Source organism: Panicum virgatum, chromosome 8N, assembly GCF_016808335.1.
Source record: "Panicum virgatum strain AP13 chromosome 8N, P.virgatum_v5, whole genome shotgun sequence".
NCBI classification, from domain to species: Eukaryota; Viridiplantae; Streptophyta; class Magnoliopsida; order Poales; family Poaceae; genus Panicum; species Panicum virgatum.
This window is the reverse complement of record NC_053152.1, coordinates 44,822,137-44,845,059: the sequence shown is the minus strand read 5'-3', so window position 1 is coordinate 44,845,059 and position 22,923 is coordinate 44,822,137. Positions and strand designations below refer to the sequence as shown.

The window sequence follows — 22,923 nt, the reverse complement described above, 5'->3', positions numbered from 1 at the left end:
ACAATAATAGCACAGCGTTTGTGATTGAACCCGATCCACATCCAAGGGTGAAAAATGGATGGTTGGTGAAGCATGAAAATGGTGAGGGTAGCTTCTGCTGGGCCCAATATGCATTTAGGGTGGTTGCGGATAAAGATGCTGGTGAATATAGCTGCGAGCGCAAACAATGGGAACATATAGGTATGGTGGTGGTGCTGCTCCTATTGCTGCTGCTATTGATATTGCTCAATAATACAACTATGATTGATGGATAAAAGAATGCATAAACTCTGGTAGATCAAATAAAAAAATGCAAAAACTCTAGTAGTCCACAAAATTGCAACCCTAGTAGTCCACCATTGCAACCTCAAGTAGTCCACAATTGCAAACTATGGGTAGTGTACAATTGCAACCCTTAGTAGTCTACAATTGCAACCCTAGTAGTCTGCAATTACAAACTCTGGTAGACTACAGTTGCAAAAAAACTGATTGATTTCACTGTCAATTGCAGGTCTGTTCTGTATGCACATCATCAGAGCTTTCACACACCTTCAAGTGAGGACAATCCCGGAGAGATACATATTGAAGAGATATACTCGTGATGTAAAAGAAGAAGTTACATGGGATAGACACGACGGTGTGCGAATCGGTGCGCAAGCAAGCAAAGAGCAGTGCAGGATGTCGAAGCTGCTGCCTAAGTTGATGAGGATTGGAAGAGCTCGAAGTAAATCAGACCATGCCTTTGAGGAAGCAAACAGGCAGCTGGACAAGATTACTCCAGGCATTGAATTGTTCCCGAGAAGTGCAGACGATGAATCATCAGGTCCTGCCCCACCAGCTAGTGGATCGGTTGATCAATCTGGTAGTGCTGGCACTAATTCACCACCATCTTCAACTCCTATGCATGCTGGGATGTTGCTAATTGAGCCGCCAATATCACGCACAAAGGGCCGGGGCCTGGGAAACAAAAGAAAAATGATGTTCAGGCTCCGCTTAATGGCACCTCACTGAGCACATACACAAAGGTCAACTATGGTGACAAACAATGCAGCATATTTAGAGTACGAGGTACACATTACAGCACAACATGCCCGATGAACCCTGATCGAAGCAAATCAGCAGAGATGCGTGCAGCTAGGAAAAATACCAAAAAGAATAATGGGCCCTCAAGGAAAAGAGGCCGGCCAAAGATCGTAAAGGATATGCATGATGAAAGTGATCTGAGTCAGGATGAACTGAGTGAAGATGAGCTGGCTGTGACGCGGGCTCGCAGCACTGCAACTGATGGGCGTGTGGGACAAGTAGGCGCAGAAAACAGTGGCCATCGGTGGAGAGCTAAGCGTGTAAAATACCAGGAGTAACGTGATTGCGTTGGGCAAAAAACACAAAAGTAGTGATTTATTCAGTCCATGTGCGTGTTATCTTGGACTGTAAAAAAACATGTTGCAACTATGATCAATAAAAACATTGTTATGTTTCTTAATTACAACTGTCACGCACTGCTAGATAGTTTGTGGTGTGCAGTATTGTTATGTGCAGTATGAGATGAGCAACTGTGATCAAATAAAAAATGGTGCCTTAAAACGTGTTTTAACCAAATTGCAAACAATGTGTACACCGGATTGCAACCATGTATGTATACCGGTTGCAACATTGATGACAAACCAATATAAAAATGGGCACAAACATTATAGCTACTTTGATTAAATCTAAAGTGCACTTATAGCTACTCATAGAATTGCGAAGCATGTGTGCACACCGATTGCAAAAAAATGTGTATAAAATGCAGATTGCAACATCTGTTCGGGGTGATTGCAAAATATGCATGGATGCTGGTTAGAAAAAAATCAGTGATGATGACCATATCACAGATATTGCGGAAAAAAAGATGAATAATATGAGCATAAACTGGAAAGTGGATGAATATCTTGTTAGATATATTTACATATCACGATTTGCGACACTGCTGTGTAATAGTTGCACAGTGGGGGGTGCGCACAGTTGCTACTACATAACAAACAGATACTCAGGTCCAGTTGCATGAAAAAAGAAAAAAAGGATAGAGAGTATCTACAGTGAGAGGTTTTTTTGTACAGCTGATACTACGTCATGGCACGCAACACAGTTCCAAAGAAAGACAAAGAAAGAGAGGAGTCATCAATGGGATCCGCTCCAGTCAATCTTCCTCCCGCCAAGCCTGTAGACATCCAGTTCATCGGGCAGGTTGGCTTGGTTCAGGGGATGGAAAATGCTGCAGTGCATCAGCTCAACCCTGTATATCATCCCCTTGAACTACAAACACAAAAAAAATACAAAAAAGAAAATGAGAAACACACACATGGCTAGAGGCCGAAAAAAAAGACAGAAAGAAAGGGCTCACCGGATTGATGTCAATGTTGAGGCGCTCGCCATCCCAATATTCCATGTATTTCCATAGGAAGAACATGCAATCGTAGGGGCCAGCTTGCTTGGGCAGATCGATCATCAGCCTGCTCCAGCACTCAAAACAAGGGAATTTGTTATTGGTGACCCTCTGGAATGCAGCACTTATGATTGGTATCTTGTTGTAGACCGGACGGTGGCGAGTTTCAGGAGAGGTGTTGCCCCAAACGTAGTCAATTGAGTCCAGAATATCAATACAATTGTGTATGAGATTGATGCAGTACACAAAGTAGTGTTTCCCTGAGCATGCAGGCATGAATACCTGTATGAAAAAAAGAGACTAAGCCCCCATTTGCAAATAACTTACATAACAGTTGCAAAAGCATAGTGAAAAAGCAACAGCAAAAAAGTGGTGGCTCACAAATCACTTGCAATGTGGGGGGGCTGATGTGAATGTGAAAAATAGTTGACCAATTGCAAAGTAAGCTGGCAGCAGTTGCAAGTGAATAGTTGGCCAATTGCAAGTAAACTGATGGCAGTTGCAAGTAATAGTTAACCAATTGTAAAGTAAACTGACAGCAGTTGCAAGTGGATAGTTAAACAAATGCAAAAGTAAACTAACCAGCTTTGCCTTCAATATGTCCTCATAATGCTCAATTTCTGATTCCAGGCACTGCCACAACATCTTGAAATCGTCGGTCTCGGTTACTCAATCGTCCATGTAGATGCTCTGAACGGACATTGCCTGACACTAGGATATATAATTTGAATCACAATGGGCAGAGAGAAAAAAAAGACCAGTGAGATAGAAAAAGAGGTTAAAATAGCAGGTGAAAAAATGTTTTATAATTAGGGGGCTGGGTGGGGGACTCACAAAGAACCCGGTTGTCAAAAACACCCTGTATCCAACCGAGTCTTCCTTGTGGACAATGTCATCGTAGCGAAGGCAATGCACAGTAAAGTCAAGTACGAAAGAGTCTCCATCTCTGTCATCAGCAAAACTGGTCAGTAGATCATTCCCATCAAAAGAGCAAAGAATGCTGAAGTCAATCAAAACTTTCCTGAAAAACACAAAAGCAAAAAAAATGTATTAGCAATTATATGTGCAGGATTGTACTGCTGCTTGCAGGCAAAAAAAAAGGAAAAAATGCCAGTTGATTTGTGTTTATGCTTACTCTTTCAATGCTGGATCAGCAGCAATCTTGTTCCGCAATGCAAGTGCCTTAGTCAATGGAACATTCGGGCGACACCATGGCAGTTTGAAGGGCGATATGTACTTCTTTGGCCTCTTCTTCAACCTCTGGCCAATGTGCTTGTAGATCATCCTCTGGAACTGGTTGAAATCCTGTGAACTTTGTTCCATTTCCTCTTGAGACAGCCGAACAGGTGGGGTCTGGGAGTTAATTTCGTCAATTGGATCCTCTGGGAACCCTAGAGCACCTGCAGCACTAGGGTCTGCCTCTGCATCAACTACACTGCTCTTCAACCTTTGAATTTCTTCATCATGGTGGTAGCGCAACAAGATCAACTTTTTCTCGTGTTCATCGCGTAAAGCTTGGTTATCTTTTGCTAGCTGGACCTTCGCACTCTTGTTCTTTATAGCCTCTTTTACTCTTTGTTGTTTCAGCTTCCTGGTTTCCTCCATCTTGTTCTTTTCAGCCTCAGCCTCAGCGATCTTTTTTGCTGCATCATCACCTTCCTTGTTTTGAGCTTTGCTAGTGGAGCGCACGCTTCTTCTGCTGTATGCTATTGGACCAGTGTGAATGTTTCCTGCAGACTGAATGCCATATATTGAAGAAAAAAAGGAAGGATTAGCTGCATCAAAAATTACAAAAATGAAACTTGTCAGTTACAGATAACAAAAAAAAAGAATAGTGTGTGATGGGGGGGCAAAAGTAACTTACGTCTGAAGTGCCGCCACTTGCAGATCTCTAGGCTTTGGATGCATCCTGTGGGGTACGTTCATCTGCCGTCTTGTTATGGGATGACTCCTCCTCATTCTCATTTGTTTTCTCTTGTAGACACATAGATTGTAACACTGTAAGTCACAAAAATGTAAACACGTCCGCTGCGAATTGCTACAAATATGAAAAAGGGGCCCAAGTTGTGTTACTTCAGATGTGGCCCCAAGTACAGAACTCTGGGGGTTGGGTGCATGCTGGGGGGCACTTGAGTCTCCACCCTTGTTCTGGAGTGCCTCCCCTTCAGTGTCATCTCTTTTCTCCTGTACACGTATAGATAAATTGCAAACACTATAAGTCAAGAATTGCAAAAAAAAATCCATCATGTGTGAATTGCTGGAAAAGGGTGTGTGAAAAAAACACAATGCTACGCTGTAAAAAAAACATGGAAACATGCACATTTCTTCCTATTTTGAAAGAAAAAAAATGTCCAATGTGAAAAAAATAAAAAAGCATAATACTTACAGTATGGTCCCTCTCCTCGTCGTTGCCATCTTTGTGGATGCGTGTATCGCTGAGACCATCTCCATCTAGCACTTGTGTTCCGTCACTGGATTCCTGATTTTGATTTTGAAAACACAAATTGCAACTCATTATGTATAGGAATTGCAAATGTGTGGTAGACAGATTGCAAAAAAAGATGTCAGAGTATTACATTTGATTTTGGACTATCATCAAGGAAGTGAGTCCACAATTGTGGGGGGTTCTGGGCGGGGGAGGGGGTGCGTTGAAGAAAAAAGTCACAAAAAATGGTGTTTGGGAAGAAAAAAAAAGAAATAACTGTTGCATTAATGCGTACCAGGGCATCCGGTTCGATAAGCAGTGAGCTGTAAAACATGTCACATGTATTATCCACATCATGCATAATGTCTCTGTCTTCGTCATCATCATTTCCGTGGCTGGGCGCTGGAGAGCTGTGATAAGAATCCTCTGGCGGTGATTCCGAAACTTCATCTTCTGGATCTTCACGTTCTAGCGGGATCTCGTCCAAGGGGCGATCACGTCCATCGCTGGTTTCTGGATCATCATTGTCTGCTGCGCTGTCATCATCTGATTGTACCTCCCCTGCTTCTGGCTCTTCGCTCCTTGATCTAGCCCGCCTCCTAGCCTTATTGAAAGAAGCCTTATCGGCATGGGCATCAACAAGTAGCTTCTGCATGGAGGTGAAGCACTTGTGGTGGGCTTTTGCCATGAGCTCATTTGCCCTTGATGTATTCTCGACAGCCTTCTGCATGAAATCCTGGGCCTGCCTGGTGCTGTCATCAAATGCCTTCAAGATGTTAAGCGCATCTGACTTCTTGCTTCTTCCAACTACATCAACAATGCTTTGGCCGAAAGAACTGCTGAAACTAGGGTACCGGTACATGGGTGGAGGCTCCACGTTGGCAGCGGCATGACCGCCAGGGGCATCAGAGGTGCCAGCCCCCCTGCTGGGAGCAACTGGTGCTGGCCGGGAAGAAGTTGCCAATGGCGCAACAGGAGGGACACCGTAGCATGTGTCAGGCAAGCTCCTCGCTGCAAAAAATTTTTTTTTGTAAAAAATAATATAAAAGTTAACCAACTGGTGAATGGATGGGTAGCAAATTGCAATGATGTGTGTACACAAATAACAACTTTGCCTTCAATGCAGTTGCAAAAGAAAGCTGAAAAAAGAACAAAAAAAGAAGAGGGATGTGTGCCAAGAGGGTGTGAGTCCTTACCATAAGTTTACCAAACTCAACAGTCTCACTGGAAACATCTCGCCTGCGATCCATGTTTGCTATAGAATCAATGGTACTCGTGTCGAGGAAGGCACATCGAGACAGCGAGAATGGGTTTGTATTTAATCCATGCTGCAGGTTGTCAACACATAGCATCTGCAAAAAAAATAGAAACAAAAAAGTTAGAAAAAAAGTACTGGCTATCATTGAAGAAAAGCATGAGAGAAAAAAATGTGTGCCAGTTGCAAACTAAAAAGGTGACAACAGTTGCAACATGATAGCTGCTCTGATTGCAAACACATGCATTATGGGAGGTTAAAATGAAGCAAAAAACATGATAGCTACTCTGGTTGCAACATGATAGCTACTCTGTTTGCAACATGATAGCTACTCTAATTGCAAACACAGACATTATAGAAGGCTAAATGGGCACAAAACATTATAGCTACTCTAGTTGCAACATCATATCTACTGTGGTTGCAACATGATAGATACTCTGATTGCAACATGATAAGTAAATGGACACACTTACACAAAAAACAAAAAAAAGAGAAGAAAAAGTATGGGGAAACACTAACCATTAGGAAGATTCCACAACCACTTATCGGTCCACAACCACAACCTTTCTCCGGGAAATCCTTTCTATACAAACGAGCAGCTTTCCGAAGATGATCAACTACTACTTTGCACTAGTTCCTATTGCCAATGTTCTCCAAATCTTCGGTGTACTTTACATCCTCCAGCCTGATGTAGGCGTCAGTGTTGGAGAATAGCAGCGACTGGAATGCGCACATGAAGAATGCTCTAAGTCCCAAACTTCCTCTGAGCGTCTTTTTGTTCAAACCATCCAAAATGTCTCCAGCACTGAACCCCCGCCTTGGGTTATACGCATTACCACAAATTTGCAATCCCAACTCCCTCCGAATAATACGAGCTTCATCGTCCGTCATATGGGGTGGTTCACTTCCAGCATTGGGGATCTGGAACACACACCATACACTGTGCTCGGTGATTGCTCTCTCTTTTCCACCACCAATATCTAATTTCATTGTTTCTGGGTTCAGCTTCCGCATAAGCCAGCTAAGCAAATGCCTATCAAGTTCATGAGGCTTGAACTGCAGCAGGCCCCCGAAATTCTTTGCCACAACTTGACCTTTCAGAGTATCGCCGAGAGCCGCGACAATTTCTTTGAATTTCATGGGGGCATCGAATGGAAACAGGCCTCCTCTTCGGCACGTCTTGCCCACCAACAACACCACGAGGGGCTGTAGCGGCGTCAGCGGGGGCGTGATGGCGAGCCTGTTTGTGACATCTCTTCCTATTACTGCCCTCTGCTGCAATGCCAGCCTGGACAGGAGAGGATGGCACATAATCCGAGTTGTGTACATCACTCTCATCGCTGCCTCCGTTGGATGGAGCAGGACTGTTAAGCCTTAATACTTTCCTCCTGTTCTTGAACTTCTTTCTATCGTTACTCTTATCTGTACCACGATCTTCACCAAGATTGCCGCTACGCTAATGATCTGAATCTGCGTCCATTTGTAAACACTGCAACAGAAAAACACAAAAAAAGCCATGAGAAACCTTTGGATAGACAAATTGCAACCAGTGCTTAGGTATAAAATGTAGCACATCGTTAGCTAAAAATGGAGCACATGCTGATTTCTGAATTCTGATGACACAAAAGCCAATCAAAGATATTATTCTTGCGCAAAAAAAAGATATCCCAAAAATAAACAAACACAGACATGTTTGCTGTTCTCTAGACTGGTTAACTAGGCCAAAAATGCAAGTCAAACTTGAAATACTCTACACTTTTTAATACTCTGCTCACAGTGTTACAACCATTTAATCTCCTATAGACATATAACTAGACATAGGACAGCACAAACTAACCAAGATGAAAAGAAAAGCACAAACATTCATAGGCCAGACAAAAATTGCAACCAGTACTTAACTTTAATTGCAACAAAAAGTTGGCTAAAAAAAGGGATGCAAAACTAGCTGATAACACAAAAGCCTTCAGAGAAACGAATTGCAACCATTGCTAACTGCAAAATATAACACATCATGGACTAAAATTGCAAAAAGGTTTAAAAACACTAGCTGATAATTATTACTGCATGGATGGCATTCTCACCCTCAATGTATCATAGTGCATTGTAAAAAAAATCTGAAAAAAAGTGCGTCAAGGGGCAAACCCGTCTGCCTAGTTGCAGAGTTGCAACCCCCCGCCTGCGCCCCGTTGGCTAAATTGCATCGTTAGCTAACAAATTGCAAAGGTGGGCGGAGAGCAATTGCAAAAATGTACGACCTCCATCGCATAATCCATCAATAAACCGCAACACAAAAAACTCCCCATGCGCGCAGCATCACTGGGGCCCATCCCCCCTCCCCTCCCTCCCCCTATATGCACAAAGATGAAATTATGCGAGATTTGTGTGATTTTTGGGTGTGGAATGTGTAACGAAAATGTGGGGGCGCAGCAAATGCGGAGGAGGGGGAGATATAGAGGGGTAGGATGGTGTTCAAATCACTTACCACGCCAGCAATGGAGGGCACGGTGCGCGGAATCCTATGTCTCGATGCAGTACGCATGATTGTGAGCCCAAATGTGGTTGAGGGTCGAGGTGAGGGGGGCATTTGAGCAGTGGAAGGCGAATTTATTTTAAGCGCGTGTGTGGTGGATGATCGGGGTGAGGGGGGATGGGAGATCAAGACTTACCACGCCGGCAAAGCCTCGGCGAGCGCGGACCGGCGAATGAAGCAAAATGCGGCGAGGGACAACGCGCGGAATCCCCCCCTCACGGCAACACTTCCTCCACCCCCTGCTTGCTCCGCCCCACGGAATCAGCAGCGCGGGGGAGCACTCGGCAGTGCTTCGACGCCGGCGGACAAGGCGGCACGGCGATGCGTAGGCACGGCAGAATCAACGAGGGGCGAGGCGGCGGTGCGCACGGAGCGGAGGAAGCAAAAAGAAACGGTGCTTTCGAAAAATATGGAAACATGGGCTGCGGTTAATTGGGGAGCGGAGGGGGGGAGGTGGGGTGGGGGTGTGGTTAATCGGACCAGGTGGGTGCTCGGGTGGTTCCGGCTCGGACCAGGTGGGCGCGCGGGGGTGGTTCCGGCTCGGACCAGGCGCGCCCGGTTGGTCTGGGTGCATTCTATGTGTAGAATGCACCCAGGTGTAATATAGATATACAGTAAGTATATATATAGTAGGTCTATTGGGTACCTGGCTATGGAATAAGTATTGCATATCCGAGCGCACCTTCCGCACCCAATCCGCCACTCCGGTTTCGCATCCACCGGTTCCGCCGCCGAGCCCAGCACCCGCTACGATTTCCCAATCCCGGCGCCCGACCGCTGGCTCGCCGCTCCCTCCCCTAGACGCGTCCTCAATCCCAGCGTCCCACCTTCCTCATCCCGGCGCGTCTCGGCCTCCCGTCGGCGACCCTTGGGCCATCCTGGCGTAGCGCTGCATGGTCGGCTCCTATCCCGCCCCAGCGATTCATTCCGCTCGCCGTGTCGTCGCCCGTTCCGAGTTCCGCAGCCGCCGCCCGTTGCGAGCTCCTCCGCCGTTGTCGCGGTCGACCGCCGGCCGGAGTCCTATGACCTGATCCACCTAACACGCAAGAACTCATACATCAGTTCTCCATCGTTCGTGACTCCGTTCCAAGCTCCGCGAGGTCGCTCCGCTCCCGTCGCCGTCGCCCCCAGGTCAGAACCTGCCCCGCCGTTGCCGTGGACGCACAATTTGTTTGTTTTTTCCCTAAAATCTAGCGACAAATTAGGTGCAAGCCGGACTGCCGGGCAACATCGATGGTTGAAAAGATTCTCCAACTAGCTGCCCATATCACCTGCAAAAATCACATACCCCGTGCACCAAATTGCTCAATCCCTCCAATTTCCTTATCCATCCTTCAATCCCCACGGCCACAGGTCCATTCCGTCGCAATCACTGCACACTGCGTCCACAGATCAAGAAGTGTAGTGCATAGGAGAAGGAGAATCAAATTGGTTTGCTTCTTTTATTTTCCACGTAAACATATATTTATTTCAGTTTGTCGCAATCAACTAACATTGGAATCGCATTTGTGGCGTTCTACCACGCTGGCACCAGCTTCCTATCCCTCCCCTTACTGTGAGAAACTAATCCATACTCAATCTCAGTTTTCCATGCTGCGTGCAGATCAAATGTCTATGATTTGGTTCCAATTTTTGGAGGCCTTCTTCCATGATTTGATTCCAACCTATGGAGGCCCTCTCTGAGTTTGATTCTATTTTATGCAGGTCTTCTTGGCTGTGAATCTGGAAGCCCAATTTTTGGATGATGCAGGTTAGTCCCAAATCAACCTTTCTCCTTAATTAATCCGAATTTCTACACCACCATGGTGTCGTGGATTCAATCTAGCTGTGGTCTGACTGCCTATTAGGTTGTAGCAGCAGTTGCATATGTGCCGCTCGCCACCGGCGGATGGGGCCACGTGCAGAGGCAATGGGATGGGAAGCGACATCACTGTGTGCTTCACCGTCTAGGGAGCCTGTACTTGCTGCTGAGTGCATGATCCCTTCAATTCAACCATCCCTATCGCAGCGGCCTAGCCGTATTTGTGTTCCCTGCTCTTTGTCCCCTGTTCTTCTTCACTGGATACAGGTACTTCTATATCCTTTTATTTTGTGAGCTGCTTGCGTGTTTCTGATTGCTGCATTCAGTATACATAGCTATCTGGGGTGATCAAAACTCAGTGTATGATCTTACGAATGATACAATATCTCATGGATTGTGATTGTTTCAGTTGGCCGTGCAATTTATGAGCTATTCAGTATTCACTCATAGCTAACTGTTGCTGCTGCTGGAACGTTGTAGCAAAAGATTTAGAACTATGATTTATTACTAATATTGCTGCTAAGCCACATAACACAATGTTTGCACGTAATCATTGTGTTGATTTTATTTCTTTCTAAAAGTACTCACTATAGTATATTTTCTTAGCTTGATGTGGTTTTCTTCAAATAAAAGGAATTTCAGCTCTCTTACAATAGCCTGTGAGAATGCCAGATGTGATATGCTCAACCAAATCCACTTCAATGCGACTAGGGACATGGAGTTACAGCATGGGCCATGCAAGCTGTGGTGGATTCTTGCATGAAAGATGCATAATTTTCTTTGTTGATGCATTGCTCATTTGAGCTACTTGTATCCTTGCAGTGTCATGTCATATGGCAGAGAAAGTATGATCTTTCCGGCATGTAGGATTTGAGATATCTTCAATTCTGTGTCATGAACAGATCCACTTAATTGGGGATCTTGGATTGCTCAAATACTTCTTCATGAAGCTCTCAGACTAGCTAAAAATCTCATATTTGGGGATATTTCTTCTTTCGAAAGGTGTGTTTCCATTTCGCCATGGTCCTTGTTTTATTTTTCCATTTTTTGGAAAGATATGTGGGCATGTAGTGCTGCATATATATTGGATTAGGGTTATGAAAAGTGATGTTTTGCTATAACTGATAATGACAGGTCCAAATTGACGTGGAAAGCTTTGTGAATTATTTCCGACCTGACATAATGGAAGCGGTGTATTCATGGGCCAAAGCGTCGATCTATCAAATCATGGAGATGACTCAAGTGTTTGAAGGCAGCTTTAACAGGGCCATCAGGAGGCTGGAAGAGGCTCTGCAGCAGCTAATTCTTGCATCTAGGTCGATTGGGGAAACCGAACTGGAAGCAAAACTTGAGGAGGCAGTCAGCAAGATCAAGAGGGATAGATATAGTATTTGCTGCATCTTTGTACTTGTAACATATCTTGATGGCGTCATGATTTCGTAAAAGTGCATAGAGAAATTAAATCTCTCTTTGCTATTTTATTTCAAGTGCCGTTGGCCTGACGGAACTGTCTACTGGTAACATGTAGCAGTGATATGGCTGGCAAAGTTTTGTTAGTGCTGTTAACCTCGTAGGGCATGTTTGGAATGCAAGATGTAAGAATTTTGCAGGATTGTAAGAATTTTTCAGGAACCTTTACAGTTCTACCAGAAACTTTGGAGAACCACAGGAATTGATGTCGCTTGTACGCACTAAAATCCATTTTTTATTTTTTTTATTCAGAAATGGGTATGAGAGCAGGTCAATTTCAGATTATTTTGTGTGTATATTATTGCATAGCGCAATGTCACTTGAGTGTCAAGCACTTTGTCGACTCAGCTCGCGAGCCGTCACGCAGGTCTTGAGCATCCAGATGAGTGGATGCCAGTCGTCAGGTCGCGCTCTGGTGACGGACAGAATTGATGCGAGTTTTTGCAACTGACGATCCGGAAAACCAGCGCGTGAGGGAGAAATCCGGAATTGATCCGGACGTGCGCGCGTGCGAGGGAGAAAACCAGCGACCGCGGAAAACCAGCGGGTGAGGAAAATCGCGAGTGAGAAAAACCAATCGCTCTCGCGCTCTAGGCGGGATCGCGATGGTGGGCTGGCTGGGTCGGGTATGAGGGTAGGGATTAGCCCTATCCTATATATATTTACTACTGTATTTTGTCTCGCAAAGGAAATGTGCATGCTTCCATAAGTAGTTGACGTTATTGGTTTAGGCATGAATAAAACTTGGGAACACTAGAAAGTGACCTTGTCAAGAAACATAATCCTTGAGTCTGCCAATAAGACCCAAGAAGTCTCTCACAAAATGGTACCGGACTCTTTGGCCGAAACGTTCATATTATCCTATCACAGGAATAAATTAACCTTATATGCAACCCGATGAGCTATATTGATAGCATTATTGGGAATATTACATGCTCATACACCAAACATCACTGTGTAAGTTTCTTATATTATCTATTTTACTGGCATGTTACCACGTTAACAGACTAATGAATTTAGAAGAAAATTAAGTGCGCTTCCCAGTGTATAAAATAGCGGGCTATGAAAATTGGCGCAGAGTTCTTCGCCTCTTCTCTGCCGCTATAGCCCACTATTTACTACAACGGTGTTATAGCTGCAGTGGTCGGAAAATGCTATAGCGCCGATATAGCGCGCTATTTTGTACATTGGCGCTTCCAGTTATTTTGTGCCAACTCATCATCAAAAGCTATAATTCAAACACTTAAACGAAATGATCCAATATTTTAATTGCCTTATTAGTTTAATAGGCATAGTGCATAGGACCCGAATTGTCGTCCTCCCAATAGCCACATGTCGTACCCAACAATTGAATCAAAATACGACACTATTTTTTTTTGGAGCACCGTCATCACATGTTATGGTTGTGGAGTGGTCAAATTGGCTAATCAATAAATGACGAAAAGAAAATCAGTTTAAGCAAGCTTGATTTTAATGTATGGTAAATTAGCGAGTTAGAAGATCCTATTCATCTCACATCCCGAGAACATGATAACTTCGCCTGGAACTAGTTTGTTAACCCATTCATCCACAAGGAATGGGCTATTGGAGCGAATCGTGTACAAGGTGGATGACAAATTAAGCTCAAAATGATTTGGATCCACGTCAGCAGATCACCACTTTATTACTAGCTCACTGTTAAGTGGAACACATATTTTGATCCTAAGGTGTTCAACATGCTTAAAGGTGAACCAAACATACCGTGTTGTTGTCACTCTTATATAAACACAATGCCAAAATCCAAAAAGTTGCTTTTTGCTGGTATTATGTGCAAGTTGTCTTGCCAACACATACCATCAATCCAAGGGGGTTATCACTAAATTCCAAAAATTGACAGGATACCATGTCATCACTACTAGCTTATCTGGATAACAATTTGCGAGGCATAAACAACAACTCTTGAGAAAAGTACATGGATTTTCAGGTGTATAAATAGGTCCCATACGTGCAGGGAGTCATCCACCCATATCACTGATAGAATATAGCAACTTACAATTTAAAGCCCACAAAGTACCTTTAAGCGAGAATGGCAGCAAAGATATTTGCCCTACTTGCACTCCTTGCTCTCTCCTGAGCGCTACCACCGCGGTCATTATCCCGCAGTGCTCTCTAGCCGCCTCCGCTGCCACTATTCCACAGTTCCTCTCACCTATCGCAGCCGTCGGCTATGAGAACCCAACTGTGCAGACCTATAGGCTACAGCATGCACTTGCAGCTAGAAACCTACAATCATCGGCAATTGCCCTACAGCAACAGGCAGCCTTACTGCAGCAGCAATCATTGGCCCATCTGATAGAACAGAGCATCGTGGCACAACAACAACGTGTTCTATCACCAGTTCAGCCAGCTAGGCCTGGCCAACCCCGCCGCCTACTTGCAGCAACAGATGTCACTCCCATTCAACCAGCTTGCCGCAGTGAACCCCGCTGCCTACTTGCAGCAGCAACTGCTTCCACTCAACCAACTTGCAGTCGCGAACTCCTTCGCATTCTCGCAGCAGCAACAGCTGCAGACATTCAACCCACTTGTTGTGGCTCACCCCGCCGCCTTCTGGCAGCAACAGCAGCTCGTCAACCAACTTGCTTTGACGAGTCCTGCAGCCTTTTTGCAGCAACCCATCGTTGATTCTGCCATCTTCTAAGTTCTTTATGAATTGTGCTTCTATAATAAAGTTTTCATGCCACCGTGTGTATCTCCTCGGAAATAAGAAAAGTAATGATTGAGACTCTGAAGTCCTATGTGTGTCCCAATGTGTTCTGTTATTGTTTGTGCCATACATTTCACAATTATCGTACATACTATGTATCATACCTTTGGATCTATACTTCATTAGTAAGTATATACTACAACATACAACTTCATGAGGTAGTTCGGTAGCTGTGAAAGTTAGTACTTCACTGGATATGGACAATGGAGCCATGCCACTAGGGGCATAGTAGGATCGAAGGTAACATTATAGTTATTTGAAATGTGCATAGAGAGACACAGAGGGTTAGTGTCACAAACTATTATAGGGCACAATATTTGCAACTTTATGAATATGATTCGATCACCACCTTCAAAATCCTTCGAATATTAGAGTTCTCACAAATAAGGTTAAAGTTGAATCCAAAATTTCTATATAAAATATGTTGCCTCCTATTTCATACATATGTATATGTATATATATTTTTTTACTACTGTATTTTGTCTCGCAAAGGAAATGTGCATGCTTCCATAAGCAGTTGACGTTATTGGTTTAGGCATGAATAAAACTTGGGAACACTAGAAAGTGACCTTGTCAAGAAACATAATCCTTGAGTCTACCAATAAGACCCAAGAAGTCTCTCACAAAATGGTACCGGACTCTTTGGCCGAAACGTTCATATTATCCTATCACAGGAATAAATTAACCTTATATGCAACACGACGAGCTATATTGATAGGCATTATTGGGAATATTACATGCTCATACACCAAACATCACTGTGTAAGTTTCTTATATTATCTATTTTACTGGCATGTTACCACGTTAACAGACTAATGAATTTAGAAGAAAATTAAGTGCGCTTCCCAGTGTATAAAATAGCGGGCTATGAAAATTGGCGCAGAGCTCTTCGCCTCTTCTCAGCCGCTATAGCCCACTATTTACTACAACGGTGTTATAGCTGCAGTGGTCGGAAAATGCTATAGCGCCGATATAGCGCGCTATTTTGTACATTGGCGCTTCCCGTTATTTTGTGCCAACTCATCATCAAAAGCTATAATTCAAACACTTAAACGAAATGATCCAATATTTTAATTGCCTATTAGTTTAATAGGCATAGTGCATAGGACCCGGAATTGTCGTCCTCCCAATAGCCACATGTCGTACCCAACAATTGAATCAAAATACGACAGCTATTTATTTTTGGAGCACCGTCATCACATGTTATGGTTGTGCAGTGGTCAAATTGGCTAATCAATAAATGACGAAAAGAAAATCAGTTTAAGCAAGCTTGATTTTAATGTATGGTAAATTAGCGAGTTAGAAGATCATATTCATCTCACATCCCGAGAACATGATAACTTCGCCTGGAACTAGTTTGTTAACCCATTCATCCACGAGGAATGGGCTATTGGAGCGAATCGTGTCCAAGGTGGATGACAAATTAAGCTCAAAATGATTTGGATCCACGTCAGCAGATCACCACTTTATTACTAGCTCACTGTTAAGTGGAACACATATTTTGATCCTAAGGTGTTCAACATGCTTAAAGGTGAACCAAACATACCGTGTTGTTGTCACTCTTATATAAACACAATGCCAAAATCCAAAAAGTTGCTTTTTGCTGGTATTATGTGCAAGTTGTCTTGCCAACACATACCATCAATCCAAGGGGGTTATCACTAAATTCCAAAAATTGACTGGATACCATGTCATCACTACTAGCTTATCTGGATAACAATTTGCGAGGCATAAGCAACAACTCTTGAGAAAAGTACATGGAGTCTCAGGTGTATAAATAGGTCCCATACGTGCAGGGAGTCATCCACCCATATCACTGATAGAATATAGCAACTTACAATTTGAAGCCCACAAAGTACCTTTAAGCGAGAATGGCAGCAAAGATATTTGCCCTACTTGCACTCCTTGCTCTCTCCGTGAGCGCTACCACCGCGGTCATTATCCCGCAGTGCTCTCTAGCCGCCTCCGCTGCCACTATTCCACAGTTCCTCTCACCTATCGCAGCCGTCGGCTATGAGAACCCAATTGTGCAGTCCTATAGGCTACAGCATGCACTTGCAGCTAGAAACCTACAATCATCGGCAATTGCCCTACAGCAACAGGCAGCCTTACTGCAGCAGCAATCATTGGCCCATCTGATAGAACAGAGCATCGTGGCACAACAACAACGTGTTCTATCACCGTTCAGCCAGCTAGGCCTGGCCAACCCCGCCGCCTACTTGCAGCAACAGATGTCACTCCCATTCAACCAGCTTGCCGCAGTGAACCCCGCTGCCTACTTGCAGCAGCAACTGCTTCCATTCAACCAACTTAGCAGTCGCGAACTCCGTCGCATTCTCGCAGCAGCAACAGCTGCAGACATTCAACCCACTTGCTGTGGCTCACCCCGCCGCCTTCTGGCAGCAACAGCAGCTCGTCAACCAACTTGCTTTGACGAGTCCTGCAGCCTTCTTGCAGCAACCCATCGTTGGTTCTGCCATCTTCTAAGTTCTTTATGAATTGTGCTTCTATAATAAAGTTTTCATGCCGACGTGTGTAACTCCTCGGAAATAAGAAAAGTAATGATTGAGACTCTGAAGTCCTATGTGTGTCCCAATGTGTTCTGTTATTGTTTGTGCCATACATTTCACATTATCGTACATACTATGTATCATACCTTTGGATCTATACTTCATTAGTAAGTATATACTACAACATACAACTTCGTGAGGTAGTTCGGTAGCTGTGAAAGTTCGTACTTCACTGGATAAGGACAATGGAGCCATGCCACTAGGGGCATAGTAGGATCGAAGGTAACATTATAGTTATTTGAAATGTGCATAGAGAGACACAGAGGGTCAGTGTCACAAACTATTATAGGGCACAATATTTGCAACTTTATGAATATGATTTCGATCACCACCTTCAAAATCCTTCGAATATTAGAGTTCTCACAAATAAGGTTAAAGTTGAATCCAAAATTTCTATATAAAATATGTTGCCTCCTATTTCATACATATGTATATGTATATATATTTTTTACTACTGTATTTTGTCTCGCAAAGGAAATGTGCATGCTTCCATAAGCAGTTGACGTTATTGGTTTAGGCATGAATAAAACTTGGGAACACTAGAAAGTGACCTTGTCAAGAAACATAATCCTTGAGTCTGCCAATAAGACCCAAGAAATCTCTCACAAAATGGTACCGGACTCTTTGGCCGAAACGTTCATATTATCCTATCACAGGAATAAATTAACCTTATATGCAACACGACGAGCTATATTGATAGCATTATTGGGAATATTACATGCTCATACACCAAACATCACTGTGTAAGTTTCTTATATTATCTATTTTACTGGCATGTTACCACGTTAACAGACTAATGAATTTAGAAGAAAATTAAGTGCGCTTCCCAGTGTATAAAATAGCGGGCTATGAAAATTGGCGCAGAGCTCTTCGCCTCTTCTCAGCCGCTATAGCCCACTATTTACTACAACGGTGTTATAGCTGCAGTGGTCGGAAAATGCTATAGCGCCGATATAGCGCGCTATTTTGTACATTGGCGCTTCCCGTTATTTTGTGCCAACTCATCATCAAAAGCTATAATTCAAACACTTAAACGAAATGATCCAATATTTTAATTGCCTTATTAGTTTAATAGGCATAGTGCATAGGGCCGGAATTGTCGTCCTCCCAATAGCCACATGTCGTACCCAACAATTGAATCAAAATACGACACTATTTATTTTTGGAGCACCGTCATCACATGTTATGGTTGTGCAGTGGTCAAATTGGCTAATCAATAAATGACGAAAAGAAAATCAGTTTAAGCAAGCTTGATTTTAATGTATGGTAAATTAGCGAGTTAGAAGATCATATTCATCTCACATCCCGAGAACATGATAACTTCGCCTGGAACTAGTTTGTTAACCCATTCATCCACGAGTTATGGGCTATTGGAGCGAATCGTGTCCAAGGTGGATGACAAATTAAGCTCAAAATGATTTGGATCCACGTCAGCAGATCACCACTTTATTACTAGCTCACTGTTAAGTGGAACACATATTTTGATCCTAAGGTGTTCAACATGCTTAAAGGTGAACCAAACATACCGTGTTGTTGTCACTCTTATATAAACACAATGCCAAAATCCAAAAAGTTGCTTTTTGCTGGTATTATGTGCAAGTTGTCTTGCCAACACATACCATCAATCCAAGGGGGTTATCACTAAATTCCAAAAATTGACTGGATACCATGTCATCACTACTAGCTTATCTGGATAACAATTTGCGAGGCATAAGCAACAACTCTTGAGAAAAGTACATGGAGTCTCAGGTGTATAAATAGGTCCCATACGTGCAGGGAGTCATCCACCCATATCACTGATAGAATATAGCAACTTACAATTTGAAGCCCACAAAGTACCTTTAAGCAAGCATGGCAGCAAAGATATTTGCCCTCCTTGCACTCCTTGCTCTCTCCGTGAGTGCTACCACCGCTGTCATTATTCCGCAGTGCTCACTAGCCGCCTCCGCTGCCACTATTCCACAGTTCCTCTCACCTATCGCAGCCGTCGGCTATGAGAACCCAATTGTGCAGTCCTATAGGCTACAGCATGCACTTGCAGCTAGCAACCTACAATCATCGGCAATTGCCTTACAGCAACAGGCAGCCTTACTGCAGCAGCAATCTTTGGCCCATCTGATAGCACAGAGCATCGTGGCACAACAACAACAACGTGTTCTATCACCGTTCAGCCAGCTAGGCCTGGCCAACCCCGCCGCCTACTTGCAGCAACAGATGTCACTCCCATTCAACCAGCTTGCCGCGGTGAACCCCGCTGTCTACTTGCAGCAGCAACTGCTTCCATTCAACCAACTAGCAGTTGCGAACTCCGTCGCATTCTCGCAGCAGCAACAGCTGCAGACATTCAACCCACTTGCTGTGGCTCACCCCGCCGCCTTCTGGCAGCAACAGCAGCTCGTCAACCAACTTGCTTTGACGAGTCCTGCAGCCTTCTTGCAGCAACCCATCGTTGGTTCTGCCATCTTCTAAGTTCTTTATGAATTGTGCTTCTATAATAAAGTTTTCATGCCGACGTGTGTAACTCCTCGGAAATAAGAAAAGTAATGATTGAGACTCTGAAGTCCTATGTGTGTCCCAATGTGTTCTGTTATTGTTTGTGCCATACATTTCACAATTATCGTACATACTGTGTATCATACCTTTGGATCTATACTTCATTAGTAAGTATATACTACAACATACAACTTCGTGAGGTAGTTCGGTAGCTGTGAAAGTTCGTACTTCACTGGATAAGGACAATGGAGCCATGCCACTAGGGGCATAGTAGGATCGAAGGTAACATTATAGTTATTTGAAATGTGCATAGAGAGACACAGAGGGTCAGTGTCACAAACTATTATAGGGCACAATATTTGCAACTTTATGAATATGTTTCGATCACCACCTTCAAAATCCTTCGAATATTAGAGTTCTCACAAATAAGGTTAAAGTTGAATCCAAAATTTCTATATAAAATATGTTGCCTCCTATTTCATACATATGTATATGTATATATATTTTTTACTACTGTATTTTGTCTCGCAAAGGAAATGTGCATGCTTCCATAAGCAGTTGACGTTATTGGTTTAGGCATGAATAAAACTTGGGAACACTAGAAAGTGACCTTGTCAAGAAACATAATCCTTGAGTCTGCCAATAAGACCCAAGAAATCTCTCACAAAATGGTACCGGACTCTTTGGCCGAAACGTTCATATTATCCTATCACAGGAATAAATTAACCTTATATGCAACACGACGAGCTATATTGATGGCATTATTGGGAATATTACATGCTCATACACCAAACATCACTGTGTAAGTTTCTTATATTATCTATTTTACTGGCATGTTACCACGTTAACAGACTAATGAATTTAGAAGAAAATTAAGTGCGCTTCCCAGTGTATAAAATAGCGGGCTATGAAAATTGGCGCAGAGCTCTTCGCCTCTTCTCAGCCGCTATAGCCCACTATTTACTACAACGGTGTTATAGCTGCAGTGGTCGGAAAATGCTATAGCGCCGATATAGCGCGCTATTTTGTACATTGGCGCTTCCCGTTATTTTGTGCCAACTCATCATCAAAAGCTATAATTCAAACTACTTAAACGAAATGATCCAATATTTTAATTGCCTTATTAGTTTAATAGGCATAGTGCATAGGGCCGGAATTGTCGTCCTCCCAATAGCCACATGTCGTACCCAACAATTGAATCAAAATACGACACTATTTATTTTTGGAGCACCGTCATCACATGTTATGGTTGTGCAGTGGTCAAATTGGCTAATCAATAAATGACGAAAAGAAAATCAGTTTAAGCAAGCTTGATTTTAATGTATGGTAAATTAGCGAGTTAGAAGATCATATTCATCTCACATCCCGAGAACATGATAACTTCAGCCTGGAACTAGTTTGTTAACCCATTCATCCACGAGTTATGGGCTATTGGAGCGAATCGTGTCCAAGGTGGATGACAAATTAAGCTCAAAATGATTTGGATCCACGTCAGCAGATCACCACTTTATTACTAGCTCACTGTTAAGTGGAACACATATTTTGATCCTAAGGTGTTCAACATGCTTAAAGGTGAACCAAACATACCGTGTTGTTGTCACTCTTATATAAACACAATGCCAAAATCCAAAAAGTTGCTTTTTGCTGGTATTATGTGCAAGTTGTCTTGCCAACACATACCATCAATCCAAGGGGGTTATCACTAAATTCCAAAAATTGACTGGATACCATGTCATCACTACTAGCTTATCTGGATAACAATTTGCGAGGCATAAGCAACAACTCTTGAGAAAAGTACATGGAGTCTCAGGTGTATAAATAGGTCCCATACGTGTAGGGAGTCATCCACCCATATCACTGATAGAATATAGCAACTTACAATTTGAAGCCCACAAAGTACCTTTAAGCAAGCATGGCAGCAAAGATATTTGCCCTCCTTGCACTCCTTGCTCTCTCCGTGAGTGCTACCACCGCTGTCATTATTCCGCAGTGCTCACTAGCCGCCTCCGCTGCCACTATTCCACAGTTCCTCTCACCTATCGCAGCCGTCGGCTATGAGAACCCAATTGTGCAGTCCTATAGGCTACAGCATGCACTTGCAGCTAGCAACCTACAATCATCGGCAATTGCCTTACAGCAACAGGCAGCCTTACTGCAGCAGCAATCTTTGGCCCATCTGATAGCACAGAGCATCGTGGCACAACAACAACAACGTGTTCTATCACCGTTCAGCCAGCTAGGCCTGGCCAACCCCGCCGCCTACTTGCAGCAACAGATGTCACTCCCATTCAACCAGCTTGCCGCGGTGAACCCCGCTGTCTACTTGCAGCAGCAACTGCTTCCATTCAACCAACTAGCAGTTGCGAACTCCGTCGCATTCTCGCAGCAGCAACAGCTGCAGACATTCAACCCACTTGCTGTGGCTCACCCCGCCGCCTTCTGGCAGCAACAGCAGCTCGTCAACCAACTTGCTTTGACGAGTCCTGCAGCCTTCTTGCAGCAACCCATCGTTGGTTCTGCCATCTTCTAAGTTCTTTATGAATTGTGCTTCTATAATAAAGTTTTCATGCCGACGTGTGTAACTCCTCGGAAATAAGAAAAGTAATGATTGAGACTCTGAAGTCCTATGTGTGTCCCAATGTGTTCTGTTATTGTTTGTGCCATACATTTCACATTATCGTACATACTGTGTATCATACCTTTGGATCTATACTTCATTAGTAAGTATATACTACAACATACAACTTCGTGAGGTAGTTCGGTAGCTGTGAAAGTTCGTACTTCACTGGATAAGGACAATGGAGCCATGCCACTAGGGGCATAGTAGGATCGAAGGTAACATTATAGTTATTTGAAATGTGCATAGAGAGACACAGAGGGTCAGTGTCACAAACTATTATAGGGCACAATATTTGCAACTTTATGAATATGTTTCGATCACCACCTTCAAAATCCTTCGAATATTAGAGTTCTCACAAATAAGGTTAAAGTTGAATCCAAAATTTCTATATAAAATATGTTGCCTCCTATTTCATACATATGTATATGTATATATATATTTTTACTACTGTATTTTGTCTCGCAAAGGAAATGTGCATGCTTCCATAAGCAGTTGACGTTATTGGTTTAGGCATGAATAAAACTTGGGAACACTAGAAAGTGACCTTGTCAAGAAACATAATCCTTGAGTCTGCCAATAAGACCCAAGAAATCTCTCACAAAATGGTACCGG

At 43.4% G+C, this 22,923-nt stretch overlaps 1 long non-coding RNA gene and 3 pseudogenes across 2 annotated transcripts; all 4 read left to right on the top strand.

Moving 5' to 3' along the window:
* The first annotated feature begins 9,646 nt into the window (after positions 1 to 9,646).
* On the top strand, positions 9,647 to 12,120 carry LOC120686936. Of its 2 annotated transcripts, XR_005680449.1 has the most exons (5): positions 9,647 to 9,742; positions 9,817 to 10,166; positions 10,316 to 10,361; positions 10,466 to 11,414; positions 11,547 to 12,120. It is a non-coding gene; the product is annotated as an uncharacterized LOC120686936 (long non-coding RNA). The 2 variants fall into 2 exon arrangements; XR_005680450.1 differs by lacking the exon at positions 9,817 to 10,166 and having other exon boundaries at positions 9,659 to 9,742.
* Positions 12,121 to 13,947: 1,827 nt separating this feature from the next.
* LOC120686305 lies at positions 13,948 to 14,653 on the top strand (annotated as a pseudogene).
* Positions 14,654 to 15,994: 1,341 nt separating this feature from the next.
* Positions 15,995 to 17,208, top strand: LOC120685264 (annotated as a pseudogene).
* Positions 17,209 to 18,974: 1,766 nt separating this feature from the next.
* On the top strand, positions 18,975 to 22,313 carry LOC120685120 (annotated as a pseudogene).
* Positions 22,314 to 22,923: the final 610 nt, after the last annotated feature.